This window comes from Oncorhynchus gorbuscha, unplaced genomic scaffold (assembly GCF_021184085.1).
Source record: "Oncorhynchus gorbuscha isolate QuinsamMale2020 ecotype Even-year unplaced genomic scaffold, OgorEven_v1.0 Un_scaffold_2242, whole genome shotgun sequence".
NCBI classification, from domain to species: Eukaryota; Metazoa; Chordata; class Actinopteri; order Salmoniformes; family Salmonidae; genus Oncorhynchus; species Oncorhynchus gorbuscha.
This window is the reverse complement of record NW_025746806.1, coordinates 60,074-86,653: the sequence shown is the minus strand read 5'-3', so window position 1 is coordinate 86,653 and position 26,580 is coordinate 60,074. Positions and strand designations below refer to the sequence as shown.

Below are 26,580 nucleotides of genomic sequence, written 5' to 3'. Positions count from 1 at the left end.
AGTGGAGAAAGAGAGAGTAAGGAGTGGAGAAAGACAGAAAGAGAGAGTAAGGAGTGGAGAAAGACAGAAAGAGAGAGTAAGGAGTGGAGAAAGACAGAAAGAGAGAGTAAGGAGTGGAGAAAGACATAAAGAGAGAGTAAGGAGTGGAGAAAGACAGAGAGAGAGAGTAAGGAGTGGAGAAAGACAGAAAGAGAGAGTAAGGAGTGGAGAAAGACAGAAAGAGAGAGTAAGGAGTGGAGAAAGACAGAAAGAGAGAGTAAGGAGTGGAGAAAGACATAAAGAGAGAGTAAGGAGTGGAGAAAGACAGAGTAAGTAGTGGAGAAAGACAGAGAGAGAGAAAAAGAGTAAGGAGTGGAGAAAGACAGAGAGAGAGAGTTATACTAGTAATTTAAAATGTACATTGTAGACCCCAATCAATAGAGTTATGTGACACTGTAGACATACACAGTAAAGTAAAAACAAATTCCCCTGGCCAGTACGGGTATCGAACCCACGACCTTCGCGTTATTAGCACGACGCTCTAACCAACTGAGCTAACCGGCCTTGATAATGCTCACTTTACGGATTACAGACAGAAAGAGAGAGTAAGGAGTGGAGAAAGACAGAAAGAGGGAGTAAGGAGTGGAGAAAGACAGAGAGAGAGAGTAAGGAGTGGGGAAAGACATAAAGAGAGAGTAAGGAGTGGAGATAGACAGAAAGAGAGAGTAAAGAGTGGAGAAAGCGAGAGTAAGGAGTGAGGAAAGAGAGAGTAAGGAGTGGAGAAAGACAGAGAGAGAGAGTAAGGAGTGGAGAAAGACAGAAAGAGAGAGTAAGGAGTGGGGAAAGACAGAAAGAGAGAGTAAGGAGTGGAGAAAGACAGAAAGAGAGAGTAAGGAGTGGAGAAAGACAGAAAGAGAGAGTAAGGAGTGGAGAAAGACAGAAAGAGAGAGTAAGGAGTGGAGAAAGACAGAGAGAGAGTAAGGAGTGGAGAAAGACAGAAAGAGAGAGTAAGGAGTGGAGAAAGACAGAAAGAGATAGTAAGGAGTGGAGAAAGACAGAAAGAGAGAGTAAGGAGTGGAGAAAGAGAGAGTAAGGAGTGGAGAAAGACAGAAAGAGAGAGTAAGGAGTGGGGAAAGACAGAAAGAGAGAGTAAGGAGTGGAGAAAGACAGAAAGAGAGAGTAAGGAGTGGAGAAAGACAGAAAGAGAGAGTAAGGAGTGGAGAAAGACAGAAAGAGAGAGTAAGGAGTGGAGAAAGACAGAAAGAGATAGTAAGGAGTGGAGAAAGACAGAAAGAGAGAGTAAGGAGTGGAGAAAGAGAGAGTAAGGAGTGGAGAAAGAGAGAGCAAGGAGTGGAGAAAGAGAGAGTAAGGAGTGGAGAAAGACAGAAAGAGAGAGTAAGGAGTGGAGAAAGACAGAAAGAGAGAGTAAGGAGTGGAGAAAGACAGAGTAAGTAGTGGAGAAAGACAGAGAGAGAAAAACAGAGTAAGGAGTGGAGAAAGACAGAGAGAGAGAGTAAGGAGTGGGGAAAGACAGAGAGAGAGAGTAAGGAGTGGAGAAAGACAGAGTAAGTAGTGGAGAAAGACAGAGAGAGAGAGTAAGGAGTGGAGAAAGACAGAGAGAGAGAGTAAGGAGTGGAGAAAGACAGAGAGAGAGAGTAAGGAGTGGAGAAAGACAGAAAGAGAGAGTAAGGAGTGGAGAAAGACAGAAAGAGAGAGTAAGGAGTGGAGAAAGACAGAGAGAGAGAGTAAGGAGTGGAGAAAGACATAAAGAGAGAGTAAGGAGTGGAGATAGACAGAAAGAGAGAGTAAGGAGTGAAGAAAGCGAGAGTAAGGAGTGGAGAAAGAGAGAGTAAGGAGTGAGGAAAGAGAGAGTAAGGAGTGGAGAAAGACAGAGAGAGAGAGAGTAAGGAGTGGAGAAAGACAGAAAGAGAGAGTAAGGAGTGGAGAAAGACAGAAAGAGAGAGTAAGGAGTGTAGAAAGACAGAAAGAGAGAGTAAGGAGTGGAGAAAGACATAAAGAGAGAGTAAGGAGTGGAGAAAGACAGAGAGAGAGAGTAAGGAGTGGAGAAAGACATAAAGAGAGAGTAAGGAGTGGAGAAAGACAGAGAGAGAGAGTAAGGAGTGGAGAAAGACAGAGTAAGTAGTGGAGAAAGACAGAGAGAGAAAAACAGAGTAAGGAGTGGAGAAAGACAGAGAGAGAGAGTAAGGAGTGGGGAAAGACAGAGAGAGAGAGTAAGGAGTGGAGAAAGACAGAGTAAGTAGTGGAGAAAGACAGAGAGAGAGAGTAAGGAGTGGAGAAAGACAGAGAGAGAGAGTAAGGAGTGGAGAAAGACAGAGAGAGAGAAACAGAGTAAGGAGTGGAGAAAGACAGAGAGAGAGAAACAGAGTAAGGAGTGGAGAAAGACAGAGAGAGAGAGTAAGGAGTGGGGAAAGACAGAGAGAGAGAGTAAGGAGTGGAGAAAGACAGAGAGAGAGACTAAGGAGTGGAGAAAGACAGAAAGAGAGAGTAAGGAGTGGAGAAAGACAGAAAGAGAGAGTAAGGAGTGGAGAAAGACAGAGAGAGAGAGTAAGGAGTGGAGAAAGACATAAAGAGAGAGTAAGGAGTGGAGATAGACAGAAAGAGAGAGTAAGGAGTGGAGAAAGCGAGAGTAAGGAGTGGAGAAAGAGAGAGTAAGGAGTGAGGAAAGAGAGAGTAAGGAGTGGAGAAAGACAGAGAGAGAGAGAGTAAGGAGTGGAGAAAGACAGAAAGAGAGAGTAAGGAGTGGAGAAAGACAGAAAGAGAGAGTAAGGAGTGGAGAAAGACAGAAAGAGAGAGTAAGGAGTGGAGAAAGACAGAAAGAGAGAGTAAGGAGTGGAGAAAGAGAGAGTAAGGAGTGGAGAAAGAGAGAGTAAGGAGTGGAGAAAGAGAGAGTAAGGAGTGGAGAAAGACAGAAAGAGAGAGTAAGGAGTGGAGAAAGACAGAGAGAGAGAGTAAGGAGTGGAGAAAGACATAAAGAGAGAGTAAGGAGTGGAGAAAGACATACAGAGAGAGTAAGGAGTGGAGATAGACAGAAAGAGAGAGTAAGGAGTGGAGAAAGCGAGAGTAATGAGTGGAGAAAGAGAGAGAAAGACAGAAAGAGAGAGTAAGGAGTGGAGAAAGACAGAGAGAGAGTAAGGAGTGGAGAAAGACAGAAAGAGAGAGTAAGGAGTGGAGAAAGACAGAAAGAGAGAGTAAGGAGTGGAGAAAGACAGAGAGAGAGAGTAAGGAGTGGAGAAAGACAGAAAGAGAGAGTAAGGAGTGGAGAAAGACAGAAAGAGAGAGTAAGGAGTGGAGAAAGACAGAAAGAGAGAGTAAGGAGTGGAGAAAGACAGAGAGAAGGAGTGGAGAAAGACAGAAAGTAAGAGAGTGGAGAAAGACAGAGAGTAAGGAGTGGAGAAAGACAGAAAGAGAGAGTAAGGAGTGGAGAAAGACAGAAAGAGAGAGTAAGGAGTGGAGAAAGACAGAAAGAGAGTAAGGAGTGGAGAAAGACAGAAAGAGAGAGTAAGGAGTGGAGAAAGACAGAAAGAGAGAGTAATGAGTGGAGAAAGACAGAAAGAGAGAGTAAGGAGTGGAGAAAGACAGAAAGAGAGAGTAAGGAGTGGAGAAAGACAGAAAGAGAGAGAGTAAGGAGTGGAGAAAGACAGAAAGAGAGAGTAAGGAGTGGAGAAAGACAGAAAGAGAGAGTAAGGAGTGGAGAAAGACAGAAAGAGAGAGTAAGGAGTGGAGAAAGAGACAGAAGGAGAGAAAGAGAGAGTAAGGAGTGGAGAAAGACAGAGAGAGAGTAAGGAGAGAAAGACAGAGAAAGAGAGAGTAAGGAGTGGAGAAAGACAGAAAGAGAGAGTAAGGAGTGGAGAAAGACAGAAAGAGAGAGTAAGGAGTGGAGAAAGACAGAAAGAGAGAGTAAGGAGTGGAGAAAGACATAAAGAGAGAGTAAGGAGTGGAGAAAGACAGAGAGAGAGAGAGTAAGGAGTGGAGAAAGACAGAGTAAGTAGTGGAGAAAGACAGAGAGAGAAAAAAGAGTAAAGTGGAGAAAGACAGAGAGAGAGAGTTATACTACTAATTTAAAATGTACATTGTAGACCCCAATCAATAGAGTTATGTGACACTGTAGACATACACAGTAAAGTAAAAACAAATTATCCTGGCCAGTACGGAGTATCGAACCCACGACCTTCGCGTTATTAGCACAACGCTCTAACCAACTGAGCTAACCGGCCTTGATAATGCTAACTTTACGGATTACAGACAGAAAGAGAGAGTAAAGAGTGAGAAAGACAGAAAGAGAGTAAGGAGTGGAGAAAGACAGAAAGAGAGAGTAAGGAGTGGAGAAAGACAGAAAGAGAGAGTAAGGAGTGGAGAAAGACAGAAAGAGAGAGTAAGGAGTGGAGAAAGACAGAAAGAGAGAGTAAGAGTGGAGAAAGAGAGAGTAAGAGTGGAGAAAGAGAGAGTAAGGAGTGGAGAAAGACAGAAAGAGAGTAAGGAGTGGAGAAAGACAGAAAGAGAGAGTAAGGAGTGGAGAAAGACAGAAAGAGAGAGTAAGGAGTGGAGAAAGACAGAAAGAGAGAGTAAGGAGTGGAGAAAGACAGAAAGAGAGAGTAAGGAGTGGAGAAAGACATAAAGAGAGAGTAAGGAGTGGAGAAAGACAGAGAGAGAGAGTAAGGAGTGGAGAAAGACAGAAAGAGAGAGTAAGGAGTGGAGAAAGACAGAGAGAGAGAGTAAGGAGTGGAGAAAGACAGAAGAAGTAAGGAGTGGAGAAAGACAGAGAGAGAAAAACAGAGTAAGGAGTGGAGAAAGACAGAAAGAGAGAGTAAGGAGTGGAGAAAGACAGAAAGAGAGAGTAAGGAGTGGAGAAAGACAGAGAGAGAGTAAGGAGTGGAGAAAGACAGAGAAGAGAGAGTAAGGAGTGGAGAAAGACAGAAAGAGAGAGTAAGGAGTGGAGAAAGACAGAAAGAGAGAGTAAGGAGTGGAGAAAGACAGAAAGAGAGAGTAAGGAGTGGAGAAAGACAGAGAGAGAGAGTAAGGAGTGGAGAAAGACAGAAAGAGAGAGTAAGGAGTGGAGAAAGACAGAAAGAGAGAGTAAGGAGTGGAGAAAGAGAGAGTAAGGAGTGGAGAAAGACAGAAAGAGAGAGTAAGGAGTGGAGAAAGACAGAAAGAGAGAGTAAGGAGTGGAGAAAGACAGAAAGAGAGAGTAAGGAGTGGAGAAAGACAGAAAGAGAGAGTAAGGAGTGGAGAAAGACAGAAAGAGAGAGTAAGGAGTGGAGAAAGACAGAAAGAGAGAGTAAGGAGTGGAGAAAGAGAGAGTAAGGAGTGGAGAAAGAGAGAGTAAGGAGTGGAGAAAGAGAGAGTAAGGAGTGGAGAAAGACAGAAAGAGAGAGTAAGGAGTGGAGAAAGACAGAGAGAGAGAGTAAGGAGTGGAGAAAGACATAAAGAGAGAGTAAGGAGTGGAGAAAGACATACAGAGAGAGTAAGGAGTGGAGATAGACAGAAAGAGAGAGTAAGGAGTGGAGAAAGAAGAGTAATGAGTGGAGAAAGACAGAGTAAGAGTGAGGAAAGAGAGAGTAAGGAGTGGAGAAAGACAGAGAGAGAGAGTAAGGAGTGGAGAAAGACAGAAAGAGAGAGTAAGGAGTGGAGAAAGACAGAAAGAGAGAGTAAGGAGTGGAGAAAGACAGAGAGAGAGAGTAAGGAGTGGAGAAAGACAGAAAGAGAGAGTAAGGAGTGGAGAAAGACATAAAGAGAGAGTAAGGAGTGGAGAAAGACAGAAAGAGAGAGTAAGGAGTGGAGAAAGACAGTAAGGAGTGGAGAAAGAGAGAGTAAGGAGTGAGGAAAGAGAGAGTAAGGAGTGGAGAAAGACAGAAAGAGAGAGTAAGGAGTGGAGAAAGACAGAAAGAGAGAGTAAGGAGTGGAGAAAGACAGAAAGAGAGAGTAAGGAGTGGAGAAAGACAGAAAGAGAGAGTAAGGAGTGGAGAAAGACAGGGAGAGAGATTAATGAGTGGAGAAGGACAGAAAGAGAGAGTAAGGAGTGGAGAAAGACAGAAAGAGAGAGTAAGGAGTGGAGAAAGACAGAGAGAGAGAGTAAGGAGTGGAGAAAGACAGAAAGAGGGAGTAAGGAGTGGAGAAAGACAGAAAGAGAGAGTAAGGAGTGGAGAAAGACAGAAAGAGAGAGTAAGGAGTGGAGAAAGAGAGAGTAAGGAGTGGAGAAAGAGAGAGTAAGGAGTGGAGAAAGAGAGAGTAAGGAGTGGAGAAAGACAGAAAGAGAGAGTAAGGAGTGGAGAAAGACAGAAAGAGAGAGTAAGGAGTGGAGAAAGACAGAAAGAGAGAGTAAGGAGTGGAGAAAGACATAAAGAGAGAGTAAGGAGTGGAGAAAGACAGAGAGAGAGAGTAAGGAGTGGAGAAAGACAGAGTAAGTAGTGGAGAAAGACAGAGAGAGAAAAAAAGAGTAAGGAGTGGAGAAAGACAGAGAGAGAGAGTTATACTAGTAATTTAAAATGTACATTGTAGACCCCAATCAATAGAGTTATGTGACACTGTAGACATACACAGTAAAGTAAAAACAAATTCCCCTGGACAGTACGGGTATCGAACCCACGACCTTCGCGTTATTAGCACAACGCTCTAACCAACTGAGCTAACCGGCCTTGATAATGCTAACTTTACGGATTACAGACAGAAAGAGAGAGTAAAGAGTGGAGAAAGCGAGAGTAAGGAGTGGAGAAAGACAGAGAGAGAGTAAGGAGTGGAGAAAGACAGAAAGAGAGAGTAAGGAGTGGGGAAAGACAGAAAGAGATAGTAAGGAGTGGAGAAAGACAGAAAGAGAGAGTAAGGAGTGGAGAAAGAGAGAGTAAGGAGTGGAGAAAGAGAGAGCAAGGAGTGGAGAAAGAGAGAGTAAGGAGTGGAGAAAGACAGAGAGAGAGAGTAAGGAGTGGAGAAAGACAGAAAGAGAGAGTAAGGAGTGGGGAAAGACAGAAAGAGAGAGTAAGGAGTGGAGAAAGACAGAAAGAGAGAGTAAGGAGTGGAGAAAGACAGAAAGAGAGAGTAAGGAGTGGAGAAAGACAGAGAAGAGAGAGTAAGGAGTGGAGAAAGACAGAAAGAGAGAGTAAGGAGTGGAGAAAGACAGAGAGAGAGTAAGAGGAGTAAGGAGTGGAGAAAGACAGAGTAAGAGTGGAGAAAGACAGAGAGAGAAAGAACAGAGTAAGGAGTGGAGAAAGACAGAGAGAGAGAGTAAGGAGTGGAGAAAGACAGAGAGAGAGAGTAAGAGTGGAGAAAGACAGAGAGTAAGAGTGGAGAAAGACAGAAAGAGAGAGAGTAAGGAGTGGAGAAAGACAGAGAGAGAGAGTAAGGAGTGGAGAAAGACAGAAAGAGAGAGTAAGGAGTGGAGAAAGACAGAAAGAGAGTAAGGAGTGGAGAAAGACAGAAAGAGAGAGTAAGGAGTGGAGAAAGACAGAAAGAGAGAGTAAGGAGTGGAGAAAGACAGAAAGAGAGAGTAAGGAGTGGAGAAAGACAGAGAGAGAGAGTAAGGAGTGGAGAAAGACAGAAAGAGAGAGTAAGGAGTGGAGAAAGACAGAAAGAGAGAGTAAGGAGTGGAGAAAGACAGAGAGAAGTAAGGAGTGGAGAAAGACAGAAAGAGAGAGTAAGGAGTGGAGAAAGACAGAGAAGAGAGTAAGGAGTGGAGAAAGACAGAAAGAGAGAGTAAGGAGTGGAGAAAGACAGAGTAAGGAGTGGAGAAAGACAGAGAGAGAGAGAGTAAGGAGTGGAGAAAGACAGAGAGAGAGAGTAAGGAGTGGAGAAAGACAGAAAGAGAGAGTAAGGAGTGGAGAAAGACAGAAAGAGAGAGTAAGGAGTGGAGAAAGACATAAAGAGAGAGTAAGGAGTGGAGAAAGACATAAAGAGAGAGTAAGGAGTGGAGAAGACAGAAAGAGAGAGTAAGGAGTGGAGAAAGACAGAGTAAGAGTGGAGAAAGAGAGAGTAAGGAGTGAGGAAAGAGAGAGTAAGGAGTGGAGAAAGACAGAAAGAGAGAGTAAGGAGTGGAGAAAGACAGAAAGAGAGAGTAAGGAGTGGAGAAAGACAGAAAGAGAGAGTAAGGAGTGGAGAAAGACAGAAAGAGAGAGTAAGGAGTGGAGAAAGACAGGGAGAAAGATTAATGAGTGGAGAAGGACAGAAAGAGAGAGTAAGGAGTGGAGAAAGACAGAAAGAGAGAGTAAGGAGTGGAGAAAGACAGAGAGAGAGAGTAAGGAGTGGAGAAAGACAGAAAGAGAGAGTAAGGAGTGGAGAAAGACAGAAAGAAGAGTAAGGAGTGGAGAAAGACAGAAAGAGAGAGTAAGGAGTGGAGAAAGAGAGAGTAAGGAGAGAAAAAGAGAGAGTAAGGAGTGGAGAAACAGAGAGAGTAAGGAGTGGAGAAAGACAGAAAGAGAGAGTAAGGAGTGGAGAAAGACAGAAAGAGAGAGTAAGGAGTGGAGAAAGACAGAAAGAGAGAGTAAGGAGTGGAGAAAGACATAAAGAGAGAGTAAGGAGTGGAGAAAGACAGAGTAAGTTGTGGAGAAAGACAGAGAGAGAAAAAAAGAGTAAGGAGTGGAGAAAGACAGAGAGAGAGAGTTATACTAGTAATTTAAAATGTACATTGTAGACCCCAATCAATAGAGTTATGTGACACTGTAGACATACACAGTAAAGTAAAAACAAATTCCCCTGGACAGTACGGGTATCGAACCCACGACCTTCGCTTTATTAGCACGACGCTCTAACCAACTGAGCTAACCGGCCTTGATAATGCTAACTTTACGGATTACAGACAGAAAGAGAGAGTAAAGAGTGGAGAAAGCGAGAGTAAGGAGTGGAGAAAGACAGAGAGAGAGTAAGGAGTGGAGAAAGACAGAAAGAGAGAGTAAGGAGTGGGGAAAGACAGAAAGAGATAGTAAGGAGTGGAGAAAGACAGAAAGAGAGAGTAAGGAGTGGAGAAAGAGAGAGTAAGGAGTGGAGAAAGAGAGAGCAAGGAGTGGAGAAAGAGAGAGTAAGGAGTGGAGAAAGACAGAAAGAGAGAGTAAGGAGTGGAGAAAGACAGAAAGAGAGAGTAAGGAGTGGAGAAAGACAGAAAGAGAGAGTAAGGAGTGGAGAAAGACAGAAAGAGAGAGTAAGGAGTGGAGAAAGACAGAAAGAGAGAGTAAGGAGTGGAGAAAGACAGAAAGAGAGAGTAAGGAGTGGAGAAAGACAGAAAGAGAGAGTAAGGAGTGGAGAAAGACAGAAAGAGAGAGTAAGGAGTGGAGAAAGACAGAAAGAGATAGTAAGGAGTGGAGAAAGACAGAAAGAGAGAGTAAGGAGTGGAGAAAGACAGAAAGAGAGAGTAAGGAGTGGAGAAAGAGAGAGTAAGGAGTGGAGAAAGAGAGAGTAAGGAGTGGAGAAAGACAGAAAGAGAGAGTAAGGAGTGGAGAAAGACAGAAAGAGAGAGTAAGGAGTGGAGAAAGACAGAAAGAGAGAGTAAGGAGTGGAGAAAGACATAAAGAGAGAGTAAGGAGTGGAGAAAGACAGAGAGAGAGAGTAAGGAGTGGAGAAAGACAGAGTAAGTAATGGAGAAAGACAGAGAGAGAGAAAACAGAGTAAGGAGTGGAGAAAGACAGAGAGAGAGAGTTATACTACTAATTTAAAATGTACATTGTAGACCCCAATCAATAGAGTTATGTGACACTGTAGACATACACAGTAAAGTAAAAACAAATTCTCCTGGCCAGTACGGGTATCGAACCCACGACCTTCGCGTTATTAGCACGACGCTCTAACCAACTGAGCTAACCGTTGATAATGCTCACTTTACGGATTACAGACAGAAAGAGAGAGTAAGGAGTGGAGAAAGACAGAAAGAGAGAGTAAGGAGTGGAGAAAGACAGAGAGAGAGAGTAAGGAGTGGAGAAAGACAGAAAGAGAGAGTAAGGAGTGGAGAAAGACAGAAAGAGAGAGTAAGGAGTGGAGAAAGAGAGGAGAAAGACAGAAAGAGAGAGTAAGGAGTGGAGAAAGACAGAGAGAAGAGTAGAGAAAGACAGAGAGAGAGAGTAAGGAGTGGAGAAAGACAGAGTAAGTAGTGGAGAAAGACAGAGAGAGAAAAAGAGTAAGGAGTGGAGAAAGACAGAGAGAGAGAGTTATACTAGTAATTTAAAATGTACATTGTAGACCCCAATCAATAGAGTTATGTGACACTGTAGACATACACAGTAAAGTAAAAACAAATTCCCTGGACAGTACGGGTATCGAACCCACGACCTTCGCGTTATTAGCACGACGCTCTAACCAACTGAGCTAACCGAGAGATAATGCAACTTTAGGATTAAGACAGAAAGAGAGAGTAAGGAGTGGAGAAAGACAGAAAGAGAGAGTAAGGAGTGGAGAAAGACAGAAAGAGAGAGTAAGGAGTGGAGAAAGACAGAAAGAGAGAGTAAGGAGTGGAGAAAGACAGAAAGAGAGAGTAAGGAGTGGAGAAAGACAGAAAGAGAGTAAGGAGTGGAGAAAGACAGAAAGAGAGAGTAAGGAGTGGAGAAAGAGAGAGTAAGGAGTGGAGAAAGAGAGAGTAAGGAGTGGAGAAAGAGAGAGTAAGGAGTGGAGAAAGACAGAGTAAGGAGTGGAGAAAGACAGAAAGAGAGAGTAAGGAGTGGAGAAAGACAGAAAGAGAGAGTAAGGAGTGGAGAAAGACAGAAAGAGAGAGTAAGGAGTGGAGAAAGACAGAAAGAGAGAGTAAGGAGTGGAGAAAGACAGAAAGAGAGAGTAAGGAGTGGAGAAAGACAGAGAGAGAGAGTAAGGAGTGGAGAAAGACAGAAAGAGAGAGTAAGGAGTGGAGAAAGACAGAAAGAGAGAGTAAGGAGTGGAGAAAGACAGAAAGAGAGAGTAAGGAGTGGAGAAAGACAGAGTAGAGAGAGAAAGAGAGAGAAGACAGAAAGAGAGAGTAAGGAGTGGAGAAAGACAGAAAGAGAGAGTAAGGAGTGGAGAAAGACAGAAAGAGAGAGTAAGGAGTGGAGAAAGACAGAAAGAGAGAGTAAGGAGTGGAGAAAGACAGAAAGAGAGAGTAAGGAGTGGAGAAAGACAGAGAGAGAGAGTAAGGAGTGGAGAAAGACAGAGTAAGTAGTGGAGAAAGACAGAGAGAGAAAAACAGAGTAAGGAGTGGAGAAAGACAGAGAGAGAGAGTTATACTACTAATTTAAAATGTACATTGTAGACCCCAATCAATAGAGTTATGTGACACTGTAGACATACACAGTAAAGTAAAAACAAATTCTCCTGGCCAGTACGGGTATCGAACAAGCGACCTTCGCGTTATTAGCACAACGCTCTAACCAACTGAGCTAACCGGCCTTGATAATGCTCACTTTACGGATTACAGACAGAAAGAGAGAGTAAGGAGTGGAGAAAGACAGAAAGAGAGAGTAAGGAGTGGAGAAAGACAGAAAGAGAGAGTAAGGAGTGGAGAAGACAGAAAGAGAGAGTAAGGAGTGGAGAAAGAGAGAGTAAGGAGTGGAGAAAGAGAAAGTGGAGAGAGTAAGGAGAAAGAGAAAGAGAGAGTAAGGAGTGGAGAAAGACAGAGAGAGAGAGTAAGGAGTGGAGAAAGACAGAAAGAGAGAGTAAGGAGTGGAGAAAAGACAGAAAGAGAGAGTAAGGAGTGGAGAAAGACAGAGAGAGAGAGTAAGGAGTGGAGAAAGACAGAAGAGAGAGAGTAAGGAGTGGAGAAAGACAGAAAGAGAGAGTAAGGAGTGGAGAAAGACAGAAAGAGAGAGTAAGGAGTGGAGAAAGACAGAGAGAGAGTAAGGAGTGGAGAAAGACAGAAAGAGAGAGTAAGGAGTGGAGAAAGACAGAAAGAGAGAGTAAGGAGTGGAGAAAGACAGAAAGAGAGAGTAAGGAGTGGAGAAAGACAGAGTGAGAGAGTAAGGAGTGGAGAAAGACAGAAAGAGAGAGTAAGGAGTGGAGAAAGACAGAGTAAGAGAGAGAGAGAGTAAGGAGTGGAGAAAGACAGAAAGAGAGAGTAAGGAGTGGAGAAAGACAGAAAGAGAGAGTAAGGAGTGGAGAAAGACAGAAAGAGAGAGTAAGGAGTGGAGAAAGACAGAAAGAGAGAGTAAGGAGTGGAGAAAGACAGAAAGGAGAGAAAGAGAGAGTAAGGAGTGGAGAAAGAGAGAGAGAGTAAGGAGTGGAGAAAGACAGAAAGAGAGAGTAAGGAGTGGAGAAAGACAGAAAGAGAGAGTAAGGAGTGGAGAAAGACAGAAAGAGAGAGTAAGGAGTGGAGAAAGACAGAAAGAGAGAGTAAGGAGTGGAGAAAGACAGAAAGAGAGAGTAAGGAGTGGAGAAAGACAGAAAGAGAGAGTAAGGAGTGGAGAAAGAAAGAAGGAGTGGAGAAAGAGAGAGCAAGGAGTGGAGAAAGAGAGAGAGAAGTAGTGGAGAAAGACAGAAAGAGAGAGTAAGGAGTGGAGAAAGACAGAAAGAGAGAGTAAGGAGTGGAGAAAGACAGAAAGAGAGAGTAAAGAGAGTGGAGAAAGACAGAAATGAAATGTAAATGTAATGGAGAAAGACAGAAAGAGAGAGTAAGGAGTGGAGAAAGACATAAAGAGAGAGTAAGGAGTGGAGAAAGACAGAGAGAGAGAGTAAGGAGTGGAGAAAGACAGAGTAAGTAGTGGAGAAAGACAGAGAGAGAAAAAAAGAGTAAGGAGTGGAGAAAGACAGAGAGAGAGAGTTATACTACTAATTTAAAATGTACATTGTAGACCCCAATCAATAGAGTTATGTGACACTGTAGACATACACAGTAAAGTAAAAACAAATTATCCTGGCCAGTACGGGTATCGAACCCACGACCTTCGCGTTATTAGCACGACGCTCTAACCAACTGAGCTAACCGGCCTTGATAATGCTCACTTTACGGATTAGAGACAGAAAGAGAGAGTAAGGAGTGGAGAAAGACAGAAAGAGAGAGTAAGGAGTGGAGAAAGACAGAAAGAGAGAGTAAGGAGTGGAGAAAGACAGAAAGAGAGAGTAAGGAGTGGAGAAAGACAGAAAGAGAGAGTAAGGAGTGGAGAAAGAGAGAGTAAGGAGTGGAGAAAGAGAGAGTAAGGAGTGGAGAAAGACAGAAAGAGAGAGTAAGGAGTGGAGAAAGACAGAAAGAGAGAGTAAGGAGTGGAGAAAGACAGAAAGAGAGAGTAAGGAGTGGAGAAAGACAGAAAGAGAGAGTAAGGAGTGGAGAAAGACAGAGAGAGAGAGTAAGGAGTGGAGAAAGACAGAAAGAGAGAGTAAGGAGTGGAGAAAGACAGAGAAGAGAGAGTAAGGAGTGGAGAAAGACAGAAAGAGTAAGTAGTGGAGAAAGACAGAGAGAGAGAAACAGAGTAAGGAGTGGAGAAAGACAGAGAGAGAGAGTAAGGAGTGGAGAAAGACAGAGAAGAGAGAGTAAGAGTAAGACAGAGTAAGGAGTGGAAAAGACAGAGAGAGAGAGTAAGGAGTGGAGAAAGACAGAAAGAGAGAGTAAGGAGTGGAGAAAGACAGAGAGAGAGAGTAAGGAGTGGAGAAAGACAGAAAGAGAGAGTAAGGAGTGGAGAAAGACAGAAAGAGAGAGTAAGGAGTGGAGAAAGACAGAAAGAGAGAGTAAGGAGTGGAGAAAGACAGAAAGAGAGAGTAAGGAGTGAGAAAGAGAGTAAGGAGTGGAGAAAGTAAGGAGTGGAGAAAGACAGAAAGAGAGAGTAAGGAGTGGAGAAAGACAGAAAGAGAGAGTAAGGAGTGGAGAAAGACAGAAAGAGAGAGTAAGGAGTGGAGAAAGACAGAAAGAGAGAGTAAGGAGTGGAGAAAGACAGAAAGAGAGAGTAAGGAGTGGAGAAAGACAGAGAGAGAGAGTAAGGAGTGGAGAAAGACAGAAAGAGAGAGTAAGGAGTGGAGAAAGACAGAAAGAGAGAGTAAGGAGTGGAGAAAGACAGAGAGAGAGAGTAAGGAGTGGAGAAAGACAGAAAGAGAGAGTAAGGAGTGGAGAAAGACAGAAAGAGAGAGTAAGGAGTGGAGAAAGACAGAAAGAGAGAGTAAGGAGTGGAGAAAGAGAGAGTAAGGAGTGGAGAAAGAGAGAGTAAGGAGTGGAGAAAGAGAGAGTAAGGAGTGGAGAAAGACAGAAAGAGAGAGTAAGGAGTGGAGAAAGACAGAAAGAGAGAGTAAGGAGTGGAGAAAGACAGAAAGAGAGAGTAAGGAGTGGAGAAAGACAGAAAGAGAGAGTAAGGAGTGGAGAAAGACAGAGAGAGAGAGTAAGGAGTGGAGAAAGACAGAGTAAGTAGTGGAGAAAGACAGAGAGAGAAAAAAGAGTAAGGAGTGGAGAAAGACAGAGAGAGAGAGTTATACTACTAATTTAAAATGTACATTGTAGACCCCAATCAATAGAGTTATGTGACACTGTAGACATACACAGTAAAGTAAAAACAAATTCTCCTGGCCAGTACGGGTATCGAACCCACGACCTTCGCGTTATTAGCACGACGCTCTAACCAACTGAGCTAACCAGCCTTGATAATGCTAACTTTACGGATTACAGACAGAAAGAGAGAGTAAGGAGTGGAGAAAGACAGAAAGAGAGAGTAAGGAGTGGAGAAAGACAGAAGAGAGAGTAAGGAGTGGAGAAAGACAGAAAGAGAGAGTAAGGAGTGGAGAAAGACAGAAAGAGAGAGTAAGGAGTGGAGAAAGACAGAAGAGAAAACAGAGTAAGGAGTGGAGAAAGACAGAGAGAGAGAGTAAGGAGTGGAGAAAGACAGAGAGAGAGAGTAAGGAGTGGAGAAAGACAGAGTAAGTAGTGGAGAAAGACAGAGAGAGAGAGTAAGGAGTGGAGAAAGACAGAAAGAGAGAGTAAGGAGTGGAGAAAGACAGAAAGAGAGAGTAAGGAGTGGAGAAAGACAGAAAGAGAGAGTAAGGAGTGGAGAAAGACAGAAAGAGAGAGTAAGGAGTGGAGAAAGACAGAAAGAGAGAGTAAGGAGTGGAGAAAGACAGAAAGAGAGAGTAAGGAGTGGAAGAAAGACAGAAGGAGAGAAAGAGAGAGTAAGGAGTGGAAAGAAAGACAGTGGAGAAAGACAGAGAGAGAGTAAGGAGTGGAGAAAGACAGAAAGAGAGAGTAAGGAGTGGAGAAAGACAGAAAGAGAGAGTAAGGAGTGGAGAAAGACAGAAAGAGAGAGTAAGGAGTGGAGAAAGACAGAAAGAGAGAGTAAGGAGTGGAGAAAGACAGAAAGAGAGAGTAAGGAGTGGAGAAAGACAGAAAGAGAGAGTAAGGAGTGGAGAAAGACAGAAGAGAGAGTAAGGAGTGGAGAAAGACAGAAAGAGAGAGTAAGGAGTGGAGAAAGACAGAAAGAGAGAGTAAGGAGTGGAGAAAGACAGAAAGAGAGAGTAAGGAGTGGAGAAAGAGAGAGTAAGGAGTGGAGAAAGAGAGAGTAAGAGTGGAGAAAGAGAGAGTAAGGAGTGGAGAAAGACAGAAAGAGAGAGTAAGGAGTGGAGAAAGACAGAAAGAGAGAGTAAGGAGTAAGGAGAAAGACAGAAAGAGAGAGTAAGGAGTGGAGAAAGACAGAAAGAGAGAGTAAGGAGTGGAGAAAGACAGAGAGAGAGAGAGTAAGGAGTGGAGAAAGACAGAGTAAGTAGTGGAGAAAGACAGAGAGAGAAAAAAAGAGTAAGGAGTGGAGAAAGACAGAGAGAGAGAGTTATACTAGTAATTTAAAATGTACATTGTAGACCCCAATCAATAGAGTTATGTGACACTGTAGACATACACAGTAAAGTAAAAACAAATTCCCCTGGACAGTACGGGTATCGAACCCACGACCTTCGCGTTATTAGCACGACGCTCTAACCAACTGAGCTAACCAGCCTTGATAATGCTAACTTTACGGATTACAGACAGAAAGAGAGAGTAAAGAGTGGAGAAAGCGAGAGTAAGGAGTGGAGAAAGACAGAGAGAGAGTAAGGAGTGGAGAAAGACAGAAAGAGAGAGTAAGGAGTGGAGAAAGACAGAAAGAGATAGTAAGGAGTGGAGAAAGACAGAAAGAGAGAGTAAGGAGTGGAGAAAGAGAGAGAGAAGGAGTGGAGAAACAGAAAGAGAGAGAGTAAGGAGTGGAGAAAGACAGAGTAAGAGAGGAGTTAAGACAGAGTAATTTTATGGAAAGACAGAGAGAGAGAGTAAGGAGTGGAGAAAGACAGAAAGAGAGAGTAAGGAGTGGAGAAAGACAGAAAGAGAGAGTAAGGAGTGGAGAAAGACAGAAAGAGAGAGTAAGGAGTGGAGAAAGACAGAAAGAGAGAGTAAGGAGTGGAGAAAGACAGAAAGAGAGAGTAAGACAGAGTAAGGGAGAAAGACAGAGAGAGAGAGTAGTGGAGAAAGACAGAAAGAGTGGAGAAAGACACAGAAGAGAGAGTAAGGAGTGGAGAAAGACAGAAAGAGAGAGTAAGGAGTGGAGAAAGACAGAGAGAGAGTAAGGAGTGGAGAAAGACAGAAAGAGAGAAAGAGGAGTGGAGTGGAGACAGAAAGAGAGTAAGGAGTGGAGAAAGACAGAAAGAGAGAGTAAGGAGTGGAGAAAGACAGAAAGAGAGAGTAAGGAGTGGAGAAAGACAGAAAAAGACAGAAAGAGTAAGGAGTGGAGAAAGACAGAAAGAGAGAGTAAGGAGTGGAGAAAGACAGAGAGAGAGAGTAAGGAGTGGAGAAAGACAGAGTAAGTAGTGGAGAAAGACAGAGAGAGAAAAACAGAGTAAGGAGTGGAGAAAGACAGAGAGAGAGAGTTATACTACTAATTTAAAATGTACATTGTAGACCCCAATCAATAGAGTTATGTGACACTCTAGACATACACAGTAAAGTAAAAACAAATTCTCCTGGCCAGTACGGGTATCGAACCCGCGACCTTCGCGTTATTAGCACGACGCTCTAACCAACTGAGCTAACCGGCCTTGATAATGCTCACTTTACGGATTACAGACAGAAAGAGAGAGTAAGGAGTGGAGAAAGACAGAAAGAGAGAGTAAGGAGTGGAGAAAGACAGAAAGAGAGAGAGTAAGGAGTGGAGAAAGACATAAAGAGAGAGTAAGGAGTGGAGAAAGACAGAAAGAGAGAGTAAGGAGTGGAGAAAGACAGAGAGTAAGGAGTGGAGAAACAGAGAGTAAGAAAGTGAGGAAAGAGAGAGTAAGGAGTGGAGAAAGACAGAGAGAGAGAGAGTAAGGAGTGGAGAAAGACAGAAAGAGAGAGTAAGGAGTGGGAAAGACAGAAAGAGAAAGAGAGAGAGTAAGGAGTGGAGAAAGACAGAAAGAGAGAGTAAGGAGTGGAGAAAGACAGAAAGAGATAGTAAGGAGTGGAGAAAGACAGAAAGAGAGAGTAAGGAGTGGAAAGAGAGAAAGAGGGAGTGGAGAAAGAGAGAGTAAGGAGTGGAGAAAGAGAAAGAGAGAGTAAGGAGTGGAGAAAGACAGAAAGAGAGAGTAAGGAGTGGAGAAAGACAGAAAGAGAGAGTAAGGAGAAAGAAAGACAGAAAGAGAGAGTAAGGAGTGGAGAAAGACAGAAAGAGAGAGTAAGGAGTGGAGAAAGACAGAGAGAGAGAGTAAGGAGTGGAGAAAGACAGAGTAAGTAGTGGAGAAAGACAGAGAGAGAAAAAAGAGTAAGGAGTGGAGAAAGACAGAGAGAGAGAGTTATACTACTAATTTAAAATGTACATTGTAGACCCCAATCAATAGAGTTATGTGACACTGTAGACATACACAGTAAAGTAAAAAAAATTATCCTGGCCAGTACGGGTATCGAACCCACAACCTTCGCGTTATTAGCACGACGCTCTAACCAACTGAGCTAACCGGCCTTGATAATGCTCACTTTACGGATTAGAGACAGAAAGAGAGAGTAAGGAGTGGAGAAAGACAGAAAGAGAGAGTAAGGAGTGGAGAAAGACAGAAAGAGAGAGTAAGGAGTGGAGAAAGACAGAAAGAGAGAGTAAGGAGTGGAGAAAGACAGAAAGAGAGAGTAAGGAGTGGAGAAAGACAGAGTAAGAGTGGAGAAAGAGAGGAGAGAAGAAAGACAGAAAGAGAGAGTAAGGAGTGGAGAAAGACAGAAAGAGAGAGTAAGGAGTGGAGAAAGACAGAAAGAGAGAGTAAGGAGTGGAGAAAGAGAGTAAGTAGTGGAGAAAGACAGAGAGAGAGAAGTAAGGAGTGGAGAAAGACAGAAAGAGAGAGTAAGGAGTGGAGAAAGACAGAGAGAGAGAGTAAGGAGTGGAGAAAGACAGAGTAAGGAGTGGAGAAAGACAGAAAGAGAGAGTAAGGAGTGGAGAAAGACAGAGAGAGAGAGTAAGGAGTGGAGAAAGACAGAAAGAGAGAGTAAGGAGTGGAGAAAGACAGAAAGAGAGAGTAAGGAGTGGAGAAAGACAGAAAGAGAGAGTAAGGAGTGGAGAAAGACAGAAAGAGAGAGTAAGGAGTGGAGAAAGACAGAAGAGAGAGTAAGGAGTGGAGAAAGACAGAAAGAGAGAGTAAGGAGTGGAGAAAGACAGAGAGAGAGAGTAAGGAGTGGAGAAAGAAGAGTAAGGAGTGGAGAAAGAGAAAGAAGAGAGAGTGAGACAGAAAGAGAGAGTAAGGAGTGGAGAAAGACAGAAGAGAGAGTAAGGAGTGGAGAAAGACAGAAAGAGAGAGTAAGGAGTGGAGAAAGACAGAAAGAGAGAGTAAGGAGTGGAGAAAGACAGAAAGAGAAAGTAAGGAGTGGAGAAAGACAGAAAGAGAGAGTAAGGAGTGGAGAAAGACAGAAAGAGAGAGTAAGGAGTGGAGAAAGACAGAAAGAGAGTAAGGAGTGGAGAAAGACAGAAAGAGAGAGTAAGGAGTGGAGAAAGAGAGAGTAAGGAGTGGAGAAAAGACAGAAAGAGAGTAAGGAGTGGAGAAAGACAGAAAGAGAGAGTAAGGAGTGGAGAAAGACATAAAGAGAGAGTAAGGAGTGGAGAAAGACAGAGAGAGAGAGTAAGGAGTGGAGAAAGACAGAGTAAGTAGTGGAGAAAGACAGAGAGAGAAAAAAGAGTAAGGAGTGGAGAAAGACAGAGAGAGAGAGTTATACTACTAATTTAAAATGTACATTGTAGACCCCAATCAATAGAGTTATGTGACACTGTAGACATACACAGTAAAGTAAAAACAAATTCTCCTGGCCAGTACGGGTATCGAACCCACGACCTTCGAATTAGCACGACGCTCTAACCAACTGAGCTAACCGGCCTTGATAATGCTCACTTTACGGATTAGAGACAGAAAGAGAGAGTAAGGAGTGGAGAAAGACAGAAAGAGAGAGTAAGGAGTGGAGAAAGACAGAGAGAGAGAGTAAGGAGTGGAGAAAGACAGAAAGAGAGAGTAAGGAGTGGAGAAAGACAGAAAGAGAGAGTAAGGAGTGGAGAAAGACAGAAAGAGAGAGTAAGGAGTGGAGAAAGACAGAAAGAGAGAGTAAGGAGTGGAGAAAGACAGAAAGAGAGAGTAAGGAGTGGAGAAAGACAGAAAGAGAGAGTAAGGAGTGGAGAAAGACAGAAAGAGAGTAAAGTGGAGAAAGAGAAAGAGAGAGTAAGGAGTGGAGAAAGACAGAAAGAGAGAGTAAGGAGTGGAGAAAGACAGAAAGAGAGAGTAAGGAGTGGAGAAAGACAGAAAGAGAGAGTAAGGAGTGGAGAAAGACAGAAAGAGAGAGTAAGGAGTGGAGAAAGACAGAAAGAGAGAGTAAGGAGTGGAGAAAGACAGAAAGAGAGAGTAAGGAGTGGAGAAAGACAGAGTAAGAGAGAGAAAGACAGAGTAAGGAGAAGAAAGAGAGAGTAAGGAGTGGAGAAAGACAGAGAGAGAGAGTAAGGAGTGGAGAAAGACAGAAAGAGAGAGTAAGGAGTGGAGAAAGACAGAAAGAGAGAGTAAGGAGTGGAGAAAGACAGAAAGAGAGAGTAAGGAGTGGAGAAAGACAGAAAGAGAGAGTAAGGAGTGGAGAAAGACAGAAAGAGAGAGTAAGGAGTGGAGAAAGACAGAAAGAGAGAGTAAGGAGTGGAGAAAGACAGAAAGGAGTAAGGAGAAACAGAGAGAGTAAGGAGTGGAGAAAGAGAGAGTAAGGAGTGGAGAAAGACAGAAAGAGAGAGTAAGGAGTGGAGAAAGACAGAAAGAGAGAGTAAGGAGTGGAGAAAGACAGAAAGAGAGAGTAAGGAGTGGAGAAAGACAGAGAGAGAGAGTAAGGAGTGGAGAAAAACAGAGTAAGTAGTGGAGAAAGACAGAGAGAGAAAAAAAGAGTAAGGAGTGGAGAAAGACAGAGAGAGAGAGTTATACTACTAATTTAAAATGTACATTGTAGACCCCAATCAATAGAGTTATGTGACACTGTAGACATACACAGTAAAGTAAAAACAAATTCTCCTGGCCAGTACGGGTATCGAACCCACGACCTTCGCGTTATTAGCACGACGCTCTAACCAACTGAGCTAACCGGCCTTGATAATGCTCACTTTACGGATTAGAGACAGAAAGAGAGAGTAAGGAGTGGAGAAAGACAGAAAGAGAGAGTAAGGAGTGGAGAAAGACAGAAAGAGAGAGTAAGGAGTGGAGAAAGACAGAAAGAGAGAGTAAGGAGTGGAGAAAGACAGAAAGAGAGAGTAAGGAGTGGAGAAAGACAGAAAGAGAGAGTAAGGAGTGGAGAAAGACAGAGAGAGAGAGTAAGGAGTGGAGAAAGACAGAAAGAGAGAGTAAGGAGTGGAGAAAGACAGAAAGAGAGAGTAAGGAGTGGAGAAAGACAGAGAGAGAGAGTAAGGAGTGGAGAAAGACAGAAAGAGAGAGTAAGGAGTGGAGAAAGACAGAAAGAGAGAGTAAGGAGTGGAGAAAGACAGAAAGAGAGAGTAAGGAGTGGAGAAAGACAGAGAGTAAGGAGTGGAGAAACAGAGAGTAAGGAGTGAGAAAGAGAGAGTAAGGAGTGGAGAAAGACAGAGAGAGAGAGTAAGGAGTGGAGAAAGACAGAAAGAGAGAGTAAGGAGTGGAGAAAGACAGAAAGAGAGAGTAAGGAGTGGAGAAAGACAGAAAGAGAGAGTAAGGAGTGGAGAAAGACAGAAAGAGAGAGTAAGGAGTGGAGAAAGACAGAAAGAGAGAGTAAGGAGTGGAGAAAGACAGAGTAAGGAGTGGAGAAAGAGAGAGCAAAGGAGTGGAGAAAGAGAGAGTAAGGAGTGGAGAAAGACAGAAAGAGAGAGTAAGGAGTGGAGAAAGACAGAAAGAGAGAGTAAGGAGTGGAGAAAGACAGAAAGAGAGAGTAAGGAGTGGAGAAAGACAGAGAGAGAGAGTAAGGAGTGGAGAAAGACAGAGAGAGAGAGTAAGGAGTGGAGAAAGACAGAAAGAGAGAGTAAGGAGTGGAGAAAGACAGAAAGAGAGAGTAAGGAGTGGAGAAAGACAGAGAAGAGAGAGTAAGGAGTGGAGAAAGACAGAGAGACAGAGAAGAAGGAGTGGAGAAAGACAGAGAGAGAGAGTAAGGAGTGGAGAAAGACAGAAAGAGAGAGTAAGGAGTGGAGAAAGACAGAAAGAGAGAGTAAGGAGTGGAGAAAGACAGAGAGAGAGAGTAAGGAGTGGAGAAAGACAGAAAGAGAGAGTAAGGAGTGGAGAAAGACAGAAAGAGAGAGTAAGGAGTGGAGAAAGACAGAGAGAGAGAGTAAGGAGTGGAGAAAGACGAGAGAAGGAGTGGAGAAAGACAGAGAAGAGTGAGGAAAGAGAGAGTAAGGAGTGGAGAAAGACAGAGAGAGAGAGTAAGGAGTGGAGAAAGACAGAAAGAGAGAGTAAGGAGTGGAGAAAGACAGAAAGAGAGAGTAAGGAGTGGAGAAAGACAGAAAGAGAGAGTAAGGAGTGGAGAAAGACAGAAAGAGAGAGTAAGGAGAGAAAGACAGAAAGAGAGAGAGTAAGGAGTGGAGAAAGACAGAAAGAGAGAGTAAGGAGTGGAGAAAGAGAGAGTAAGGAGTGGAGAAAGACAAGAGAGTGGAGAAAAAGAGAGAGTAAGGAGTGGAGAAAGACAGAAAGAGAGAGTAAGGAGTGGAGAAAGACAGAAAGAGAGAGTAAGGAGTGGAGAAAGACATAAAGAGAGAGTAAGGAGTGGAGAAAGACAGAGAGAGAGAGTAAGGAGTGGAGAAAAACAGAGTAAGTAGTGGAGAAAGACAGAGAGAGAAAAAAGAGTAAGGAGTGGAGAAAGACAGAGAGAGAGAGTTATACTACTAATTTAAAATGTACATTGTAGACCCCAATCAATAGAGTTATGTGACACTGTAGACATACACAGTAAAGTAAAAACAAATTCTCCTGGCCAGTACGGGTATCGAACCCACGACCTTCGCGTTATTAGCACGACGCTCTAACCAACTGAGCTAACCGGCCTTGATAATGCTCACTTTACGGATTAGAGACAGAAAGAGAGAGTAAGGAGTGGAGAAAGACAGAAAGAGAGAGTAAGGAGTGGAGAAAGACAGAGAGAGAGAGTAAGGAGTGGAGAAAGACAGAAAGAGAGAGTAAGGAGTGGAGAAAGACAGAAAGAGAGAGTAAGGAGTGGAGAAAGACAGAAAGAGAGAGTAAGGAGTGGAGAAAGACAGAGAGAGAGAGTAAGGAGTGGAGAAAGACAGAAAGAGAGAGTAAGGAGTGGAGAAAGACAGAAAGAGAGAGTAAGGAGTGGAGAAAGACAGAAAGAGAGAGTAAGGAGTGGAGAAAGACAGAAAGAGAGAGTAAGGAGTGGAGAAAGACAGAAAGAGAGAGTAAGGAGTGGAGAAAGACAGAAAGAGAGAGTAAGGAGTGGAGAAAGACAGAGAGAGAGTAAGGAGTGGAGAAAGACAGAGTAAGGAGTGAGAAAGAAAGAGAGAGTAAGGAGTGGAGAAAGACAGAGAGAGAGAGTAAGGAGTGGAGAAAGACAGAAAGAGAGAGTAAGGAGGGAGAAAGACAGGAGTGGAGAAAGACAGAAAGAGAGAGTAAGGAGTGGAGAAAGACAGAAAGAGAGTAAGGAGTGGAGAAAGACAGAAAGAGAGAGTAAGGAGTGGAGAAAGACAGAAAGAGAGAGTAAGGAGTGGAGAAAGAGAGAGTAAGGAGTGGAGAAAGAGAGAGCAAGGAGTGGAGAAAGAGAGAGAAGTAAGGAGTGGAGAAAGACAGAAAGAGAGAGTAAGGAGTGGAGAAAGACAGAAAGAGAGAGTAAGGAGTGGAGAAAGACAGAAAGAGAGAGTAAGGAGTGGAGAAAGACAGAAAGAGAGAGTAAGGAGTGGAGAAAGACAGAAAGAGAGAGTAAGGAGTGGAGAAAGACAGAGTAAGGAGTGGAGAAAGACAGAAGAGACAGAGTAAGGAGTGGAGAAAGACAGAGAGAGAGAGTAAGGAGTGGAGAAAGACAGAGAGAGAGTAAGGAGTGGAGAAAGACAGAAAGAGAGAGTAAGGAGTGGAGAAAGACAGAGAGAGAGAGTAAGGAGTGGAGAAAGACAGAAAGAGAGAGTAAGGAGTGGAGAAAGACAGAAAGAGAGAGTAAGGAGTGGAGAAAGACAGAAAGAGAGAGTAAGGAGTGGAGAAAGACAGAAGAGAGAGAGTAAGGAGTGGAGAAAGACAGAAAGAGAGAGAGTAAGGAGTGGAGAAAGACAGAAAGAGAGAGTAAGGAGTGGAGAAAGACAGAGAGAGAGAGTAAGGAGTGGAGAAAGACAGAGAGAGAGAAAGAGAGTAAGGAGTGGAGAAAGACAGAGAGAGTAAGGAGTGGAGAAAGACAGAGAGAGAGAGTAAGGAGTGGAGAAAGACAGAAAGAGAGAGTAAGGAGTGGAGAAAGACAGAAAGAGAGAGTAAGGAGTGGAGAAAGACAGAAAGAGAGAGAAGGAGTGGAGAAAGACAGAAAGAGAGAGTAAGGAGTGGAGAAAGACAGAAAGAGAGAGTAAGGAGTGGAGAAAGACAGAAAGAAGTAAGAGTGGAGAAAGACAGAAGAGAGTAAGGAGTGGAGAAAGAGAGAGTAAGGAGTGGAGAAAGACAGAGAGAAGGAGTGGAGAAGAAAGAGAGAGAGAGTAAGGAGTGGAGAAAGACAGAAAGAGAGAGTAAGGAGTGGAGAAAGACAGAAAGAGAGAGTAAGGAGTGGAGAAAGACATAAAGAGAGAGTAAGGAGTGGAGAAAGACAGAGAGAGAGAGAGTAAGGAGTGGAGAAAGACAGAGTAAGTAGTGGAGAAAGACAGAGAGAGAAAAAAAGAGTAAGGAGTGGAGAAAGACAGAGAGAGAGAGTTATACTACTAATTTAAAATGTACATTGTAGACCCCAATCAATAGAGTTATGTGACACTGTAGACATACACAGTAAAGTAAAACAAATTCTCCTGGCCAGTACGGGTATCGAACCCACGACCTTCGCGTTATTAGCACGACGCTCTAACCAACTGAGCTAACCGGCCTTGATAATGCTCACTTTACGGATTAGAGACAGAAAGAGAGAGTAAGGAGTGGAGAAAGACAGAAAGAGAGAGTAAGGAGTGGAGAAAGACAGAGAGAGAGAGTAAGGAGTGGAGAAAGACAGAAAGAGAGAGTAAGGAGTGGAGAAAGACAGAAAGAGAGAGTAAGGAGTGGAGAAAGACAGAAAGAGAGAGTAAGGAGTGGAGAAAGACAGAGAGAGAGAGTAAGGAGTGGAGAAAGACAGAAAGAGAGAGTAAGGAGTGGAGAAAGACAGAAAGAGAGAGTAAGGAGTGGAGAAAGACAGAAAGAGAGAGTAAGGAGTGGAGAAAGACAGAGAGAGAGAGTAAGGAGTGGAGAAAGACAGAAAGAGAGAGTAAGGAGTGGAGAAAGACAGAAAGAGAGAGTAAGGAGTGGAGAAAGACAGAAAGAGAGAGTAAGGAGTGGAGAAAGACAGAGAGAGAGAGTAAGGAGTGGAGAAAGACAGAAAGAGAGAGTAAGGAGTGGAGAAAGACAGAAAGAGAGAGTAAGGAGTGGAGAAAGACAGAAAGAGAGTAAGGAGTGGAGAAAGACAGAAAGAGAGAGTAAGGAGTGGAGAAAGACAGAGAGAGAGAGTAAGGAGTGAGAAAGACAGAAAGAGAGAGTAAGGAGTGGAGAAAGACAGAAAGAGAGAGTAAGGAGTGGAGAAAGACAGAAAGAGAGAGTAAGGAGTGGAGAAAGACAGAGAGAGAGAGTAAGGAGTGGAGAAAGACAGAAAGAGAGAGTAAGGAGTGGAGAAAGACAGAGAGAGTAAGGAGTGGAGAAAGAGAGAGTAAGGAGTGGAGAAAGACAGAGTAAGAGAAAGAGAGAGTAAGGAGTGGAGAAAGACAGAGTAAGAGTGGAGAGAGAGAGTAAGGAGTGGAGAAAGACAGAGTAATGGGAGAAAGAGAGAGTAAGGAGTGGAGAAAGACAGAAAGAGAGAGTAAGGAGTGGAGAAAGACAGAAAGAGAGAGTAAGGAGTGGAGAAAGACAGAAAGAGAGAGTAAGGAGTGGAGAAAGACAGAGAGAGAGAGTAAGGAGTGGAGAAAGACAGAAAGAGAGAGTAAGGAGTGGAGAAAGACAGAGAAAGAGAGAGTAAGGAGTGGAGAAAGACAGAAAGAAAGAGTAAGGAGTGGAGAAAGACAGAGTAAGAGAGTAAGGTGGAGAAAGACAGAAAGAGAGAGTAAGGAGTGGAGAAAGACAGAAAGAGAGAGTAAGGAGTGGAGAAAGAGAGAGTAAGGAGTGGAGAAAGAGAGAGTAAGGAGTGGAGAAAGAGAGAGTAAGGAGTGGAGAAAGACAGAAAGAGAGAGTAAGGAGTGGAGAAAGACAGAGAGAGAGAGTAAGGAGTGGAGAAAGAGAGAGTAAGGAGTGGAGAAAGAGAGAGTAAGGAGTGGAGAAAGACAGAAAGAGAGAGTAAGGAGTGGAGAAAGACAGAAAGAGAGAGTAAGGAGTGGAGAAAGACATAAAGAGAGATTAAGGAGTGGAGAAAGACAGAGAGAGAGAGAGTAAGGAGTGGAGAAAGACAGAGTAAGTAGTGGAGAAAGACAGAGAGAGAAAAAAAGAGTAAGGAGTGGAGAAAGACAGAGAGAGAGAGTTATACTACTAATTTAAAATGTACATTGTAGACCCCAATCAATAGAGTTATGTGACACTGTAGACATACACAGTAAAGTAAAAACAAATTCTCCTGGCCAGTACGGGTATCGAACCCACGACCTTCGCGTTATTAGCACGACGCTCTAACCAACTGAGCTAACCGGCCTTGATAATGCTCACTTTACGGATTAGAGACAGAAAGAGAGAGTAAGGAGTGGAGAAAGACAGAAAGAGAGAGTAAGGAGTGGAGAAAGACAGAGAGAGAGAGTAAGGAGTGGAGAAAGACAGAAAGAGAGAGTAAGGAGTGGAGAAAGACAGAGAGAGAGTAAGGAGTGGAGAAAGACAGAAAGAGAGAGTAAGGAGTGGAGAAAGACAGAGAGAGAGAGTAAGGAGTGGAGAAAGACAGAAAGAGAGAGTAAGGAGTGGAGAAAGACAGAAAGAGAGAGTAAGGAGTGGAGAAAGACAGAGAGAGAGAGTAAGGAGTGGAGAAAGACAGAGAGAGAGTAAGGAGTGGAGAAAGACATAAAGAGAGAGTAAGGAGTGGAGAAAGACAGAAAGAGAGAGTAAGGAGTGGAGAAAGCGAGAGTAAGGAGTGGAGAAACAGAGAGTAAGGAGTGAGGA

At 43.3% G+C, this 26,580-nt stretch overlaps 15 non-coding genes across 15 annotated transcripts; all 15 read right to left on the bottom strand.

Moving 5' to 3' along the window:
- Nucleotides 1-469: 469 nt before the first annotated feature.
- Nucleotides 470-543, bottom strand: trnai-aau. Its single transcript has one exon. It is a non-coding gene; the product is annotated as a tRNA-Ile (tRNA).
- Nucleotides 544-4,139: 3,596 nt separating this feature from the next.
- On the bottom strand, nt 4,140-4,214 carry trnai-aau. Its single transcript has one exon. It is a non-coding gene; the product is annotated as a tRNA-Ile (tRNA).
- Nucleotides 4,215-6,558: 2,344 nt separating this feature from the next.
- On the bottom strand, nt 6,559-6,632 carry trnai-aau. Its single transcript has one exon. It is a non-coding gene; the product is annotated as a tRNA-Ile (tRNA).
- A 2,048-nt stretch (nt 6,633-8,680) lies between these two features.
- Nucleotides 8,681-8,754, bottom strand: trnai-aau. Its single transcript has one exon. It is a non-coding gene; the product is annotated as a tRNA-Ile (tRNA).
- Nucleotides 8,755-10,209: 1,455 nt separating this feature from the next.
- On the bottom strand, nt 10,210-10,288 carry trnai-aau. Its single transcript has one exon. It is a non-coding gene; the product is annotated as a tRNA-Ile (tRNA).
- Nucleotides 10,289-11,251: 963 nt separating this feature from the next.
- Nucleotides 11,252-11,325, bottom strand: trnai-aau. The gene has a single exon. It is a non-coding gene; the product is annotated as a tRNA-Ile (tRNA).
- Nucleotides 11,326-12,785: 1,460 nt separating this feature from the next.
- trnai-aau lies at nt 12,786-12,859 on the bottom strand. The gene has a single exon. It is a non-coding gene; the product is annotated as a tRNA-Ile (tRNA).
- A 1,557-nt stretch (nt 12,860-14,416) lies between these two features.
- On the bottom strand, nt 14,417-14,490 carry trnai-aau. Its single transcript has one exon. It is a non-coding gene; the product is annotated as a tRNA-Ile (tRNA).
- Nucleotides 14,491-15,759: 1,269 nt separating this feature from the next.
- Nucleotides 15,760-15,833, bottom strand: trnai-aau. The gene has a single exon. It is a non-coding gene; the product is annotated as a tRNA-Ile (tRNA).
- Nucleotides 15,834-16,828: 995 nt separating this feature from the next.
- On the bottom strand, nt 16,829-16,902 carry trnai-aau. Its single transcript has one exon. It is a non-coding gene; the product is annotated as a tRNA-Ile (tRNA).
- An 822-nt stretch (nt 16,903-17,724) lies between these two features.
- Nucleotides 17,725-17,798, bottom strand: trnai-aau. The gene has a single exon. It is a non-coding gene; the product is annotated as a tRNA-Ile (tRNA).
- Nucleotides 17,799-20,347: 2,549 nt separating this feature from the next.
- trnai-aau lies at nt 20,348-20,421 on the bottom strand. Its single transcript has one exon. It is a non-coding gene; the product is annotated as a tRNA-Ile (tRNA).
- A 1,837-nt stretch (nt 20,422-22,258) lies between these two features.
- On the bottom strand, nt 22,259-22,332 carry trnai-aau. Its single transcript has one exon. It is a non-coding gene; the product is annotated as a tRNA-Ile (tRNA).
- Nucleotides 22,333-24,276: 1,944 nt separating this feature from the next.
- Nucleotides 24,277-24,350, bottom strand: trnai-aau. Its single transcript has one exon. It is a non-coding gene; the product is annotated as a tRNA-Ile (tRNA).
- A 1,701-nt stretch (nt 24,351-26,051) lies between these two features.
- trnai-aau lies at nt 26,052-26,125 on the bottom strand. The gene has a single exon. It is a non-coding gene; the product is annotated as a tRNA-Ile (tRNA).
- Between the last annotated feature and the right edge of the window lie 455 nt (nt 26,126-26,580).